At 39.2% G+C, this 16,267-nt stretch overlaps 1 protein-coding gene and 1 long non-coding RNA gene across 14 annotated transcripts in view; one reads left to right on the forward strand and one right to left on the reverse strand.

Moving 5' to 3' along the window:
- The window catches only part of TAF3 (TATA-box binding protein associated factor 3), a 180,923-nt gene that overhangs the window by 17,647 nt on the left and 147,009 nt on the right, over positions 1 to 16,267 (reverse strand). The window lies entirely within an intron of this gene.
- Positions 8,839 to 16,267, forward strand: part of LOC144313868 (uncharacterized) — a 30,476-nt gene continuing 23,047 nt past the window's right edge. For 10 of the 12 annotated variants that reach the window (XR_013379495.1, XR_013379501.1, XR_013379497.1 and 7 more), the window contains exons 1-3: positions 8,839 to 9,004; positions 9,265 to 9,345; positions 10,393 to 10,444. This is a non-coding gene — a long non-coding RNA (uncharacterized LOC144313868). Of the gene's footprint in view, positions 9,005 to 9,264; positions 9,346 to 10,225; positions 10,445 to 11,734; positions 11,942 to 16,267 lie in introns of those variants that run through there. The other 2 variants (XR_013379500.1, XR_013379506.1) reach the window with 2 other exon arrangements.

Consider the following 16,267-nt stretch of genomic DNA (forward strand, 5'->3'; position numbering starts at 1 on the left):
GCTGAAGGCAGACACTTAACTGACTGAGCGACCCAGGTGCCCCATCACAGTGGTTTTATAAAACATCACGGTTTTGTTTCCTTTTTTCATTCTTTTTTTTTTTAATTTTTATTTATTTATGATAGTCACAGAGAGAGAGAGAGAGAGAGAGAGAGAGAGAGAGGCAGAGACACAGGCAGAGAGAGAAGCAGGCTCCATGCACCGGGAGCCTGATGTGGGATTCGATCCCGGGTCTCCAGGATCGCCCCCTGGGCCAAAGGCAGGCGCCAAACCGCCACGCCACCCAGGGATCCCCTTTTTTTCATTCTTAAAGTCCTAGAAATGCTACACTGAAGTGTAGCAGTCAGCCACCCAGGCCCTTCTCATCGCCTCCCAGTCTCCCTACACTGTGTTGCCTTCACAGGACAGCTGGCTAACTTGTAGGACTAACATGCTCTGTGAAAACAATGCTGGGCAGTATCCATGCTATGTCATAAGAGATACTGAAGCTTCTGATTTGCTGTTTCCTGGATCACATGCTCTGGGGAAGTCAGCTGCTACATTACAAGGATGCTGAAGCTGCCTTTGGACCCAGCCCATGTGACTGGCAATGGAAGCCTCCTGCCAACAGCCATGCATGCGAGCTCCCAGCACATGCTCCAGCCGAGGCTTTCCTATGACTGCCGCCCTGGGCAGCAGCTAGGAGAGAGATGTGAGTCAGAACCCCCCAGATTCCTGACCCACAGGAAACCAGGAAGTAACAAATGTCTATTGCTTTAAGTTGCTAAATTTTAAGGTCATTGGTTATATGGAAATAAGAAATATACCAAGTATCCATCTCATTTAGATATATAAGTAGATATTCAGAATTTAGGAGAAATTATGTTTCAGATTATCAGTGCTTAAAATGCCAAATTGTAACAGTGTCATTTCCATATTTCACATTTGATCAAAAGTAACAAATACCCAAAGACAATTATGAGGATCAGTTTTATGTTGATTCTTCAAATCAATCATCACTCCTTATTCTTCTTGATCCTCACAGCTCAACTTTAGCATTCATATAATTAACACAAATGTAAATGGATTTAATTCCTCAAGCTCATGGCTTGCCTCTTGAATATTTACATCATCTCATAAAACGAATATTTTATCTTGTCATAGCCCAAGAACATATCAAGTAGGAAACATTTTATCTTTTAATTCAGGCATGACCTATTTGAAAAATGAAACAAATTGCATGAAGTAATTAGAGGAAAACATAGCCATTGTAGAATCTTCATTTCCAAAGGAGATACCCAAATTATGATACTTCTATTGTCAAATGCTCAAAATCTGTAAAAATAACCTAAAAGGTTACTAATATTCAGATAAACAATAAATAATGCATGTTTCACTTTTGCAAAAAGATATAGTAGAAGGATAATAGTAGAAGGATAATTAAAAAAAAAGTGAAACATGGGATCCCTGGGTGGCGCAGCGGTTTGGTGCCTGCCTTTGGCCCAGGGGGCGATCCTGGAGACCTGGGATCGAATCCCACGTCGGGCTCCCGGTGCATGGAGCCTGCTTCTCCTTCTGCCTATGTCTCTGCCTCTCTCTCTCTCTCTCTGTGTGTGACTATCATAAATAAAAAAAAAAAAAAAAAAAAAAAAAAAAGTGAAACAAAAGTGGTCACTATTTATAGGGAAAGGAAGAGGAAGGGTAGAGCAAAGACATGAAAGCAGGACCTCTCCAGAGAGATCTTACTATAGCTTCAACTTCGGAGTCAAGTGACTTTTTCACATATTCAGGAAACAGAATTATAAAATTGCCTACAACTAGAAAGTAAATGGAAATAAAGGAATTGCAATGTAGATCATGCTGGTTAATACAACCACACAGAAAAAAAACCCCTAAAAACAAAAAGACAATTTCAGGTGACTTTAAGAGGACAGCATTTTGGTTACACACTCATCGGGGATTTATTTTAAGAGCAAATAGAATGAATAAAACAATATATTTTTTTAAGAGCAAATAGAATGAATAAAACAATATTTAACTTTATTCAGCAGTTTTATTAAAGGAAAAATGGTGGTATTGTTGCTTATAGTAACAATTATTACTAAAAGGATATTAAAGGATGCCTGGGTCGCTCAGTGGTTGAGGATCTGCCTTCGGCTCAGGGCGTGATCCCAGGATCTAGGATCGAGTCCTGCATTGGGGTCCCTGTGAGAAGCCTGCTTCTCCCTCTGCCTATCTCTGCCTCTCTCTCTCTGTGTCTCTCATAAATAATTTTTTTTAAAAAGATTATTTATTTATTTATGAGAGAGAGAGAGAAACAGACAGAGGGAGAAGCAGGCTCCATGCAGGGAGCCCGACGTGGGACTCGATCCCAGATCTCCAGGATCACGCCCTGGGCTGAAGGTGGCACTAAGCCGCTGAGCCACCGGGGCTGCCCTCTCATAAATAATTAAATAAATCTTTAAAAAAAGAAGGATATTACTTTTTCAGATAGTTCTTGTAGAATAAAGCAAATAAATAATTATGTTAATGCTGTTAACCATCAAGACTTCAATGTTAAAGAAAAGATGCAGAAATAAATTCAAAGAACACTAGTGTTAAATCTCAACTGGAAAAAACAGTATAACTTTATAATTTGTTTCTGTTGTAAAGGCCCAGAAAAAAGGATATCCCAGTAGCAATGAGTACCTCTAGCACGAGATTGTGAGTCCTGAAATCCATTCTGCACAAAAAGGAACCAGTATTCCTTGTAGGAATGACTGATTTCAGGTCTGTGGCAGAAAATATGTAAGATAAACTGGGAACATTTCTTTTTTTTTTTTTTAAAGCTTTATTTATTTATTCATGAGAGACAGAGAGTCAGAAACACAGTCAGAGGGAGAAGCAGGCTCCCTGCGGGGATCCCGATTTGGCACTTGATCCCAGATCCTGTGAGCCAAAGGCAGATGCTCAACCGCTAAGCCACCCAGGTGTCCCAAACCGGGAACATTTCATATCAGGAAATGAAAAAACTATCAAAGGTCAATGGGGTTGTGATAAATTTCAGAAGACCACATGAAGACCCATCAGTGAAGCTGTGACCATCTGGATATTAAGAGGAATAGGGGGAAGAAGGGGGAGAGAGGGAGACAGAAAGAGAGGAAGTGGAGAGAGGGAGAATTGGGAAGAGGGAGAGAGAGGGGATTTAAAGGTATTTTTTAAAAAGTATTTTACTTATTTATTAATGAGAGACACACAGAGAGAGGCAGAGACACAGGTAGAGGGAGAAGCAGGTTCCCTGCAGGGAGCCCGATGTGGGACTCAATCCCAGGACCCGGGATCATGCCCTGAGCTACCCAGATGCCCCTATCCCACCTTTATATGAGCTATATTTCAGGGTAACCGAAATGCCCTAGTTGATGAAGAAATATTTGTCTTTACTGAAGGATTTCAGCTAATAAATGTGAAAGGAATGACTTAATTAAAAAGAAATCTACCACTTTGCAATTCCTAATGAGGTGGCTGGTCCAGCATTAATGGCAACAAGACAGCCAGCCATGTGCCTGCTGATGGCAGTAAGAAATACAGAGCAGCAAAATACCCTTGTTAAACAAAAGTTGAACTTGGATCTAATCAAATCTTTAGAACTCTGTCTTTAGTGCTAAATGCCTGTTACAGGGACAGAATAGCAATTTAAATGACACTACAAGGGAGTAAGCAGAGACATCTAGAAAGTGAGGCATTTTTACTGGACAAATGATCTGGTTTATTCAAGGAATGAAATGTATGGCAAAAAGGACAGAGAGTGAGAGCTCTGGATTAAAAGGTACTTAGTCTGGTTTGGATCCTGATTCAAAAAAGGAACTGTCAAAATATATTTTTGCAACAAAGGGAGACGACTGGATACAGGCCGGGTATTAAATAGCAAGAGAATGTTCACCTACTTGATGTGTTGTGGTAATGGCATTGTGGTTATACAAAAAAATAACCTTAGAGTTGCATATTAAAGTGCATGGATATAAGGTGATATGGCGCCTGGATTTGCTTGGTCAGGACTTAGGCAGGAAAGAGAAGAAAAGGATTCCATCAAGCAAGTGTGGCAGCATTTTGATAACTGTTAAATCTAACAGGTGATGGGGACAGGAAAGTTTATCATCTTATTCTGTTATGTTCGAAAATGTTCACAATAAATTCTTTAAAAATATTGGTAATATGCATTCTATCCAGAATGACTTAGGTTTATAAAACATGATAAAGCCAGGGCATGGGTACACTCCTGTATCAACAGAATAATTAAATTTTCTTAAGGTGCATGTGCTTTGGTTATTTGCTTTAATGCATCTTTGCTTTTTTTTCTTTTCCCCCTTCATATTTTTCCATCTCCAAATTTTACTCACCCTGTAGGGCTCTATTCAAATTCCCCTCTCCCCCAAGGCTTTTCGAACTCTTCCTAGCTGGAAGTAATCATCTTGAACTTCTATATAATTTTAGACATACCTCTTCTGGCCTTTAACACTTTCTCCCTCCCATTATGATTATTTCTATCTATAATGTTCCTGAGAGGAGAACTAACATCTGATTCCAATTTACCATTTGCACAAGTGTTATCTCCTTCAACACAGTTGAACTATGTATATAATCAACGTTAAAATTTGTTGAATGCAGATCAATTTTTAAAAAATATGTAAACTCATGAAGGTGTTCTCTAGAGTACTGTCAGCGTTCTTTTCAAACACTAAATTCTCTTGAGTCAGAGCTTCTATAAGATTTTGTGATTTCAAAAGGCTTCTGCTTTTCTCCAGCAAATAAGAGGGTGCCTTTGGTAAGGAAAAGCAAAGCCAAATGCAACTAACATTCAACACAGTGAGACTTTACTATTAATACTCCTCTCTGAGGAGGTTGCTTAATTGCTTAGAAAAACATACTTTTACATGAAAATATGCTAAAGTTGCAAGTTAACCATAAAAAATAAGAAATTCATTTCTTCATTCACTTATTCATTTTTGGATTAAAGAACATCTCAGTTATTTGAAAACATTAAAAGCAATATGATATTCAGTGAACTTGAAAAATGAACAAGATTGTGATTGAGATTTGTATCTCACTGGAGTGTTATAAAATTCAGTTATTACTGCAGTCATGCTCAGAAAATCCAACACCACTACTTTAGAAGTATTAAAATCTGATAATGGCTGCTGTGTCTTCACCAAAAATCACCATGCTTCCCATGAATTCTTATCTTCCTCTGTAAACAGGGAATTTCTATTTCCCATAGAAATATTTACAGATATACACACATATGTACATATATATATATATATATATATATAATGTGTATATATGGACAAATACATGTGCATATATATATTCACATATACATATCCTAAACTTCCAACAGTTACATGCACATGTATTTTTTCACTTATATACTACACTTCATTTATATACTATGGTATGTATCCTACTCCTACTTGACAGAGAGAAAGATGGGGAGCAGAAGAGGGAAAAGCAGGCTTCCTGCTGAGCAGGGAGCCTGATGAGGGGCTCAATCCTAGGACCCTGAGATCATAACCTGAGCTGAAGGCAGATGATTAACTGAGCCACCCAGGAGCCTCTGATCTTATATCTTTGATAGTAAAGATGATCTTCCAAAATGAGAGCAAAGGGGATTTTAACAATTTGTTTGGAAAAGAACTTGTCCAATTGTTAAACTGTAAAACAGGAGAAATGAGATAAAATTCCCACACTCCAAAGAAATAAATTAGCTACAATGAACACTGATAAAATATTTAATGGGCAATCATTTTGGTTGCTTTAGTGTTAAAAGGATTTTTGTGAATAAGAAAATCCATTTAAAAAAGTCCAAGAGAGTTTAAAGCAGTAAGTAAATAGAGTAAAATAAAATAAAATGAAATGAAGTGATGTTTCTAAAATTTTCTCTGAGGCAGGAGAGGACTTTTGGAATTATTCCACTGACTTTAGAGCTGTGCTCAACGTGAAGATCATTCTAACAGAAGGAAAGAAAAAGAATACCAAAAGGAAGAAATGATAAGGTTGTGCAGTATCTACATCTTTCACAGCTTCAATACAGAAGAATTCAGCTGTGAGTTAGAGGCTCTGTCAGAGTTTGGTCCTCTTGTCTCCTCAAAGTTCTTCCTCGTGTCCTGTCATATCATGAATGGGCTGGAACAGGGAGCAAGGTTACAAACCTTGGCCTGACAGACATGGCAAGAAAGGATGGATGTCAGGCTGGTTAGACACATAGAATAACCCACCAGCTTCCCCAGGGTCTCTCAGAACTTCAGAACCATCAGGTTTAACGAATCCTTCATATATATGGTCATTTCATTCTCATTTCTGCTGGTGGGAACTTTAATAGGTATGACTTTTGGCTGATAATCTGGCATTACAATCTCTTAGAAATAATTTAAGATTTCCTCATCAACTTTACTCTAAGTTTAGGCACCTGGTGGCTCAGTCAGTGAAGCGTCTGCCTTCGCCTCAGGTCATGATCTCAGGGTCCTGGAATTGAGCCCCGAGTCAGGCTTCTGTTCAATAAGGAATCTGCTTCTCCTTCTTGCTGTGCCTGCCCCTATGCCTACTACTCTGCCTACTGTGTGCTCTCTCTCTCAAATAAATAAATAAACAAACAAGTATCTTCTTTAAAAAAGAAAATCTTAAATGTTCATACTTTTGGACCACACAATATTGGAATAGATGAAGGTTTATATATAAAGATGTTGTCCATTTGTTATAGCAAAATCTGGAACAACTGAAATAAATGTCTTCAAATTGGCAATTAGTAAAATTGGCAACACAGTAAAATAAGATACCAGGTCATGAGGACCCGGGAAAAAGTCTATGATGTGCTATTATGTTAAAGAGGGGCCAGGTGTAAAATTGCATGTGTAAGATAATCCGGTCTTGTGTTTCAAAAATTGCTGAAATACCCAGCAAACAGCCAGCAATGAGCATCATGGGAAGGATGGGTTTAGGAGAGGGTTGATGTCCTAAGCCACATGTTTCTAGACAGTTTATCTTAAAAAATTCAAAACCAAAAACCACTAACCATGTATTATTTTTATAATCAGAAAAAAAGATTTAAGACACAGAGCCTAGCAGCACTTATTCAAAATATGTTTTGAAAAGCCCTTTAGCTTTTTACACCTGGTTGTACCCAAAGGATGCAAAAGACTATACATAACATCTTTGTGAAAAGTACTTTTCTTTAAAACAAATGTCCAGTCAGCTTATTAAAAGGAAGAAACATATAACCAACATTTATTAAAGCCCTTTTAGGGGATCCCTGGGTGGCTCAGGGGTTTGGTGCCTGCCTTAGGCCCCGGGTGTGATCCTGGGGTCCCGGGATCGAGTCCCACATCGGGCTCTCTGCATGGAGCCTGCTTCCCTCTCTGCCTGTGTCTCTGTGTCTCTCTCTCTGTCTCTCAAGAATAAATAAATAAAATCTTAAAAAAAATAAAATCTGAACTATATATGGCATAGAGAGCCAAAGATAGGCAATCGGTGTATCCTGGAAGAAAAGCTACTCTAATAATTTCATTTTCAAATTATGGGTGTCCTTTTTTGGGGGGTGTCCTTTTTCATCTATTCATAGAGTGGTGCATCTGTTATTAGAAAGATAATACAAGTCTTAAAAAGAAAGATCCACATTTCCCTTTTACATAGACTATAGAGTGACCGACTTTATATTATTTAAAACAAATTTGGAAATTTTAGTCACTCCACCTGTAAGACCTGCCAATTCCTTTAAGCAACTTATTTTCAGCATCTTCTTATTACTCAAATTACCTCTAATATTAAGTAAAATACCAAGAGCAATAGGTAGGAAGGAAAAGTAATCTTTGACAAAAAACTTACACACCAAATGCAGTTTTTAAAAAAAATCTTATTGTAGGGCTAAGATTAAGCTTCCTCATCAACTATACTCAAATAAGAAAGCAAATAAAAGAGCAAACTTCTTGTAGGTTCCTTTAGCCCTCTTATTTTAAGGTGGTTTTTTGTTTGTTGTTTTACTTGATAAAAACACAGTTGCTCCTAATGTGAAAGCAAGTCTCTAAAAGTAACTCAATTAAACTCTATTTGGATACTACTCCAAATCTAGAAAAGCTTGCTCCAACAGAGTAAATGTCAGTTCCATGGTTGAAAAGCTAAGACATCATCTGAATCCTTGAATATATCTGAAGAGGTCTTTATTTTCAGTCTACTATGTCTCCTGTTCTTTGGCAGTCGAGATAAAAGATGAATGGGACACACACGCTAATTTCCAAGGAACTCCTGGTCTTGGGAGAAGACAGAGACAGATAGATATATAAAGCATACTGAGGGCATTGACAGGGATGAAAACAGTGTATTCTGGGCCCTTGGAAGAGGGATGACTGGATCGGGGCAGGGATGGAGACGTGGGCTATGGCTGCTCCTTCCAGTAACAAATGGTAATTTTAAAAGGTGAATATGAATTTGCCTCTGATGAAGAGGCAAGGAGGTGGGAAGGCATGGCAAGGCAGATGGTACCACCTGAGAAAAGAAATAAAGATGAAAAACAGCCTGCTTTGGCCATATGGGAAAGTGCAAGCAGTGTGGTAGTGCTAAATGTACAAAGCAAACCACCAAACACTTTCAAGGGTTCTGGCTGGAGCTCCGGGGCAAGCAAGGCCAGAGAATAGTTCTAAGCAGTAGCAGGACCAGGTTAGTGGGTAAACCTGACAGGGGTGGGGAACTGTCGGGCTGCTGAGGAGTATGGGTGTGAGGTAGGGAAAGAGATCTCTATCCTCCTTGGGTTTCATGCTTCTGTGACTGTGGCTCGGAATGCTGGAGCTCATTGTGAGGATGGAGCTCAGAACTCAGCCTGAGATGGTATGTCCTGGGTGCTAAAGAATAAAAATTTCAAAAATAATCACTTCATCTTTCTGGGAAGCAAAATATCTGTGTAACTCATGGCTTTTCTGTTTCCTGGCTAACAGTATCTCTCCTTGGAGCCGGTTCCAGATGTCTGTGTACGAGGATGTAGACATCCTTCCTTTATCTGGTACTGTTGGCCACTTGCGTGTAGCCAAGGAGGAGATCCACAATTGTAGATGCTGCCCAGAAGTTACTTTTGAGTTGAGAGCTCAAATGAAGATTGAGGAGACTTCTTTGGACAGAGTCTTTCTCTCTCCCTAAGTTTTGTTCAAAACAACACTTTCGGAGCTACGGAAACCTTTAGAGCTTAGTTTTCAAGATGCCCAGGCTGGTGTGATGGCGAATAAAATCTCCTGATTCCACTAGTCAGTCTTTGCCTTCTTTCAGGTTACCCTGGAGAATGGAGGCTCTGGACTCATCATCGACAGGTTAAGAAACAGAAGAAGAACCAGGATGGGAGATATAATGGTATGTTCAATTTTGGAAATACTAGGTCTTTGCTGCCTCTGTGCATCCAGGCGCAACTTGGGCAGCAGGGAACTGGGAAGGCTGGTCCACGTCCTGGGGAAGAAATCTGAGATGGAAACCATCACTGTGTATCCAAAATCTAAGGAGTGAGCAGGAGGATTTGGGCAGAAAGAACAAAGTAAAGTGGCCATGGGCAAGAAGAAGGAGGGAGTCCATGGAACGGAAGACAGGAATGACAGAGAATGAGAGAGAATCAGTCAAGTGCAGGATCAAGAGAAAAAAAAAAGAATAGAATGTTCAGAAAGAGCCTGGGGGGAAGCAGCAGGTCTACCGCAGCAGAAGGCATACGTGTTGCAGGGCTGCAGTGTGTTCCCTGGATGCAGCTAAGGATCTTAGCGAGGAGCTCCAGAGAATTTTCTAGGGCAGAAACCAGAATGCAGTGGGTTTAGGAATGAGGCATCAGAAGGGAGTCCATCTGGAGACGTCAGAAGAAGAAGTCAGGTAGCTTTTCTTGCATCTAACAGGGACTCGGGAACCAGTGAGTGGTTTTAGATGGAGCCTCTCAGCCACAGGGAGGACAGGAGGGGAAGATACAGAGCAGAGGGGATGGTGAGGGGGAGGCACAATGGGGGAGGGGCAGGGGCGGGGAAAGGTGGGAACATAGGAGGGCACAAGAGGAAGGGCCTATCCCACAAATGAGAGAGGATGCTGTACTCCAGGGAGCCTGGCCAAGGAGCCGTGAGGACCTATACCTTTTGGGAACCCAAAGAGTAAATCCAAACAGACAGGGTAACACGGCCAGTCAGCCCCACAGAGTGACATATCCTTCAACCCATGGGTTAAGACTTTGGCAACCACGTTTTTTTTTTCTTTTTTAAAGATTTTATTTATTTATTCATGAGAGACACACAGAGAGAGGCAGAGGCATAGGCGGAAGGAGAAGTAGGCTCCCCATGGGGAGCCAACCGCATTTTTTTTCAAAGCTGCAATTTTCTAAGTCACAGAAGTCCTGCAGTGACATGATTATCCATCTTATAAACCTCACAGGCGGGAGCGGAGAAAGAGAAGAAACATTACACTATGCCTCTAAAGTCTTTATGTAAGTACTTTGATACTATGGCCCCATAAAATAACAGGAAAAAACAGAATGCAAATAACTTAAATTTTCTATGTTGTTGTCAATAATGGTAAAATCGCCTCAGTATTTCTATCAGCAGGTGCGTATTCTTTTTAAACACTAGAAGTGTGAGTAGTTTGATCTGTAGGGAAAATTATAGTCAGATAGTATCCAAAAGGTTACCATGATATAGCTAAATTATCTCTGCCTGTCACAGGTTAAAGAACATTTAAATTCTGGAAGTTCACATCAGCTTTTTCTAGATAACAAATCTTAAGTACCTTCCTATATTCACTCAATTAGTGATCTTGGGCCTTGATAACACTGCAGAGAGAAACTTTCCAACTATCATTCAAATCATATCTAAAAAGGTGGTCATAAATATTTTAAAACCTAAGTGAACTAATAAGACCTAGACCCATTAAGGATAAGATCTTTTACAACAAATTAAATAAAACAATTTATTGAAGTCTGGACTCAAGATAAGCTAGATTTACTAGCTGACCTTTTATTCATTTAAAGAACAAAATTAGCTCTAATTGCATTAGAATGGAATCCAGTAAATTTCCCCAAGTCTTCTAATGTGGCATCCGTGTAAGAACGGCTGTAATTGTTTACAAGTAAGATGGAAATGCTTTGATTATAATCTTTCCACTTGTTTTACTGTGTAGTAAAAGCATTTCCCCAAACCTACAGCCAGTTTTCCGGACAGCATGCTATTTTTTTCCTTACACACACTGCGTGTTTGGTGTTAATGAACAAACTACAACTTGCCAGGGGAGGAAATTAAACTTGCAGATTTCATCATAAGTTTAGGTCAATAAAAACGAGAGAGTAAGAGATGGAGCCCAAGAACGCCTTGTCTGCAACAGTCAGAAAAGAGCCAAAGACCCAAATAGGAAAAATTTTAACTACTTGCTTCCCCTCGGAAGTACGGTTGAGACATATAGGTTTGGCTCTGTTGACTTTATAAGTACGATAAGGGAGCAAGAATAATGTATACAGCCCACCGCTTGTGCTCCAGTTGTTTAGTGGCTAGGAAACTTCATTTATAATGTTACCACTTGTCACTAGCATTACAAGTAAGTCATTTGGCACACATTTTAAAATATAGTTATTCTTAGGATTTTTTTTTGGGGGGGTCATTGTTTCTGTTATTTGACTTCTGATATAGGTAAAATACCTATGAGATGTTTTAGTCTCAGTGGCAAGTTAACCAGGGCAAAAGAAAACTATTAACATGTTTCAATCTTTTTTTTTTTTTAATCACAGGCAATTTTATTGGAAAGGCAACAAATTAAAAATAGAAAAGCAAAAGGCCTTCTAAGTCTGACAGGATGATGCTCTGAAATGTTTCTGAGCTTTACTTCTAAAGGATCATGTTTTAAGCCAACAGGCTTGGCTTGGCCTCCTCAGCATGCTTTTATAAAAATATGAAATATGACTGCCTTTTCCTAAATAAAATCTGTCTGTTGTTTCTGCCTGCCCCTTGTCCCTTAATCCAGTAAGAGTCTTCCTTTCCTTCTGGGACTACCATTGCCCCTTCTGACAGGGTGTCTCCCCGACCACGGGTGCTGGGAGACGGGGTGGGGGGTCAGTCACTGGAGATGTGGAGGACTGGGAACCATAGCAGCCCTGGGTGACTCAGACCATGTTGGCCAAGCCGTTGTAAAAGAGAGTGAGCAGAGGCCCAATGATACGTTTCGAACCCTGGATACTGCCTCCCCTGAAGTCAAAGAAACCTCTTTGACTTTGCCCCTTTCAGCTAGTTTGATTCAGGCTTCTGTCACTTGGAACTAAGAGTCTTGATTAACACAAATAGAAAACATGAGCGCTTCGACTAGAGACAAGAAGATTCTTTACAGAGTCTTCTTCACTGAGGGTGCTACTACACTAGACCCTTGGATTAGAGGTTGCTGCGAGAAACCATCCAACAAAAACCGCCTTTGTATCTGCTGTAAAAGCTGCGATTGAAGACAGTGTTTTGTCGTCTGGTTCTATATGGAAATCAAGTTTTAAATTTGGTGCCCTGAGAAATTTTGTTTCTCCTAAGAAACTCAGAGGTAACTTCCTTTTTAAAAATATATTTCACTGTTTGCCCTTCTGGCTAAGAAGCCATAATCATATCTGACATGCAATCATTTGCTATTTTTTCCTTTTTTTGTATTAGTTTATTTCTTTTTTCTTATAACTATATTGTTCTCTCTTTAAGCTACTGTAAATTTGTTTACAGTGGAAAAAAGTTATATGAACAAAGAATGTTTCACATAAAGAGGGAAAATGCAGAAAGTAGGATAAAAATCATTTGCTATTATTTCTCTAAAGAACTTATCACTAAAAACCATGACACATGTTTCATCCTGTTAAATGTCTTTCAGCTAAACCTGGTTACCTTTTAAAATATAAAATGCTTATTTTCTTTAAAAATATTGTAAATGATTATTCTTGTAATTGCACTTGATTATTCTCTACTTCTAGCTGTACTGTCAAAAAGCGTTACTCGGGAAAATTTGGATCTTAAAAAGACAAATATCTATAAATATTTTATTTTTAAAGATTAAAACTTTTATGTTCTTCAAGAATAATGAACAAACTTTTAGCTCCCATTTTCATAGTACATATAATTTAGAAATTCCAATCATTAAAAAGCCCCTTCCCAGAAATAATTAAATTCTGTACACAGCAACAAGAAACTGAATTACTTACACAGAAAGGAAAGCATCTAATTTTTAGCACCTCTGTTAAGAGAAGTCTGATTAGTGAAAGAGTTTCCAGAATCATAAGGAATCTGATAATACTTAAGGCAGTGTTGACAGTGGAAACCAAAATGTTGGCAGAAAGAAAACTATAATTGCCAGCAGTAAAGTGGTCATTGAAAAATATCTCAGTATAATTTGCATATTTTGGAAAAAGGGTTACATCTATAGAAAGACAATCCATTGTAACCTCTTAGTCAAAATAAAATTTAGAATTATCATTGACAATAATATTGTTCTCTGAAAGGCATCATAAATGATTCTGGGTCACCTGATCAAATATACTATGAGAGAGTAATTGGAAAAAATGACCAACCATTACTAGCTGTTTGGGAGGGGGGCTCAATTAATTATCCCGTCTCTGGTGAGCTCACTGCATAAAGGCACTGGCGTCCTGAGGCTTGCAGAAGCACCAGTGCACAATTTCTCCAAAACAGTAACCCCCATTAACCAGCCCAAATAATACAGCTGGCAGGTGGTGGGGGCTTCACCAGGGAAGAACTCCACTCAAGGACAAGAGTGGAGCACTGGATGATGAAAAGGACAGAGACTTCCTCCCCAGTGCTGGCAGAGGGCAGCTAGGAAGGGGCATCTGAGAAATGCAAGAGAGGCATGCTTAACCCTCTATCTGCCACTCTTATGCATCCAAGTTAAAGTTTTCTTACACACAGTTAAATTTTTCTTAATACTTAACCATTTATTTATTTATTTATTTATTTATTTATTTATTTATTTATTTATTTATTTATTTATGAGAGAGTGGGGGGAGAGAGAACAAGCAGAGTGGGAAGAAGGAGAAGCTGACCCCCTGCTGAGCAAGAAGCCATACTGGGGGCTCAATCCCAGGACTCTGGGATCGTGACCTGGGCTGAAGGTGGACCGAGTCACCCAGGCACCCCTATTTATTTTTCATACTTAAACAATATTTAAAATTGTCTTTCTTTTTAATGAGAAGCTCCTTTAATAGAATTTTCAGCCTTAAAAATCGAGCCACACACATTTAAACACAGAAGAGTGGCAGGTCCTGTCCTGCCAGCTCCTTCCTGACTGTCTTGTCTCACAGCCCTGTCCCTGACACCCCCCCACCACATTACTTTGCTGCATCTTCTCCATAGAATGAACAGACGAATGAATGCCGTACATCAGCTCACTTCTCCTAACTTGCTCAAAATACGCTGTCAGTAAACGGTAGGACTGGGATGGCAAACAACCTGGCAACTGTGTTGCCTCTGGCCCACCTCCTGGTGTTGGGCACTCTACTCACCCTGCTCTGTGTCCCCAAGCACAAGGGTGACCACGATCCTCATCACTACAGCTACAGGCAGCTGCTCCTGGCCAAGCGGCGACCTACCAGACAGTTTCCTTCAGTGTGCTTCCCACTCACACTACTCACGAACGTCACAGGTGCTGAGACTGTAATTTCAGGGTGACTATTCCACTGTTCTCTATTCATCTTCATTACTGCCTAAGGGCAACCCTGGATGCCCATTACTGGGGGGCATGGCACAAGAATCTGAGGTCCCTGCAAAGTCATCTGGGATTTTAACATTCATCTGGTGGAGGTGCTTGACTTCCTACACACCCTTTCAAATACAGATTCCAGGCATGTTAAGTGAAGACAAAAACAAGGTGTCTGTCTTGCTACGAGGACTAACATCAGAGAACAGAGGAAATAATCTAACCTCAAAGTACTTTTCCAGATCAAGGGCAGAAGACCTTCTTTATTTAGGAAAATTTAGAAACTAAATATTGTCTTAAAGATCTTCCAATGAGAGGGTATAATTTGAACCCTGTAAAGCTTTTCCTTTTTCCCATAATTTCAAAAGACTCTAATCCTCTGCTTGTTCTTTAGCAATAAACAACCCCTTCCCCCGGACGATTCAGACCCCCCTTTCTGAATCCCACTCTGCTCATTAATTTCACTTCAAAAGAGTCCTGTAGCACCAAGTGTGTACAAACTAAGTAAAGGCACATTTATATGAATCTGCCCCCTCTTTTCCATTATTACCGCTGTGGAATAAGCCATGCATCTTTATGTTACGACAATAGAAGATTACTTTTAATTTCATATAATTCACATGTGTCATAAACTATTCTTTTAATTTTTTTCAACCATTCTTGGCTTGTGAGCCATACAAAAACTGGCTATTTTGGCTCATGGGCCATAGTGTGCTGATCCTTGATTTAAATTAAAAAAACAAAAAACAAAAAACTCTTTACTGATTAAGATATATTTTACATAAAATCCTATTACTATGTGACTTGGACCTCTTTTTCACTCTTATTTTAATTTAAAATGTAATCTATTTCACTTAATTTATTCCTTTGTTCATTATAAGTATTTCCTTGTGCCTGACTTTGGTCAAGTGATTAATTATTCATATAACATGGGGGTTATTTACCTAAATATTTGAAAGTTCACATATTATATAATGTTATACTTTCATGGTCAATTTGTCTAGAATGTCTGAGCATTATAATTTCCCTAATACTGGACATTCTGTTCCAGGATAATAGGATATATATATTTTTTTAAGATTTTATTTATTTATTCACAAAAGACAGAGAGAGAGAGAGGCAGAGACACAGGCAGAGGGAGGAGAAGCAGGCTCCATGCAGAGAGCCTGATACGGGACTCGATCTCATGGCCCGAGCCAAAGGCAGATGCTCAATCACTGAGCCACCCAGGCGTCCCGATAACAGGATCTATTTCTCATGTTTCCCAGTGTCTCAGGTGTATGAGTGATTTATTGAGAGGAGAAAGATAGTCAAGAGAATGAATGGAAGATGCTTAAAGGTGGATGAGATGCATATAATTATCAAAGTTTTTTAAAAAAACAAAAAACAAAGTCTTTTCACAGACCTTTTTTTCTCCAAAGGGAATGAGTAAGCCAAACTCTTTTGTGGAAGTAAGGATTAAGTAATAGTGAGTTACTGAGAAAACAGTAATAAATGTGAACTAGTAAGAGAAAAGCATTTGTTGAATGATAAATAATATCTTCTCTTTAGAGGAATGAGCCCAGGTACAGAATTTCCAAAAAGATGGTAT

This window comes from Canis aureus, chromosome 5 (genome assembly GCF_053574225.1).
Source record: "Canis aureus isolate CA01 chromosome 5, VMU_Caureus_v.1.0, whole genome shotgun sequence".
Classification (NCBI taxonomy): Eukaryota; Metazoa; Chordata; class Mammalia; order Carnivora; family Canidae; genus Canis; species Canis aureus.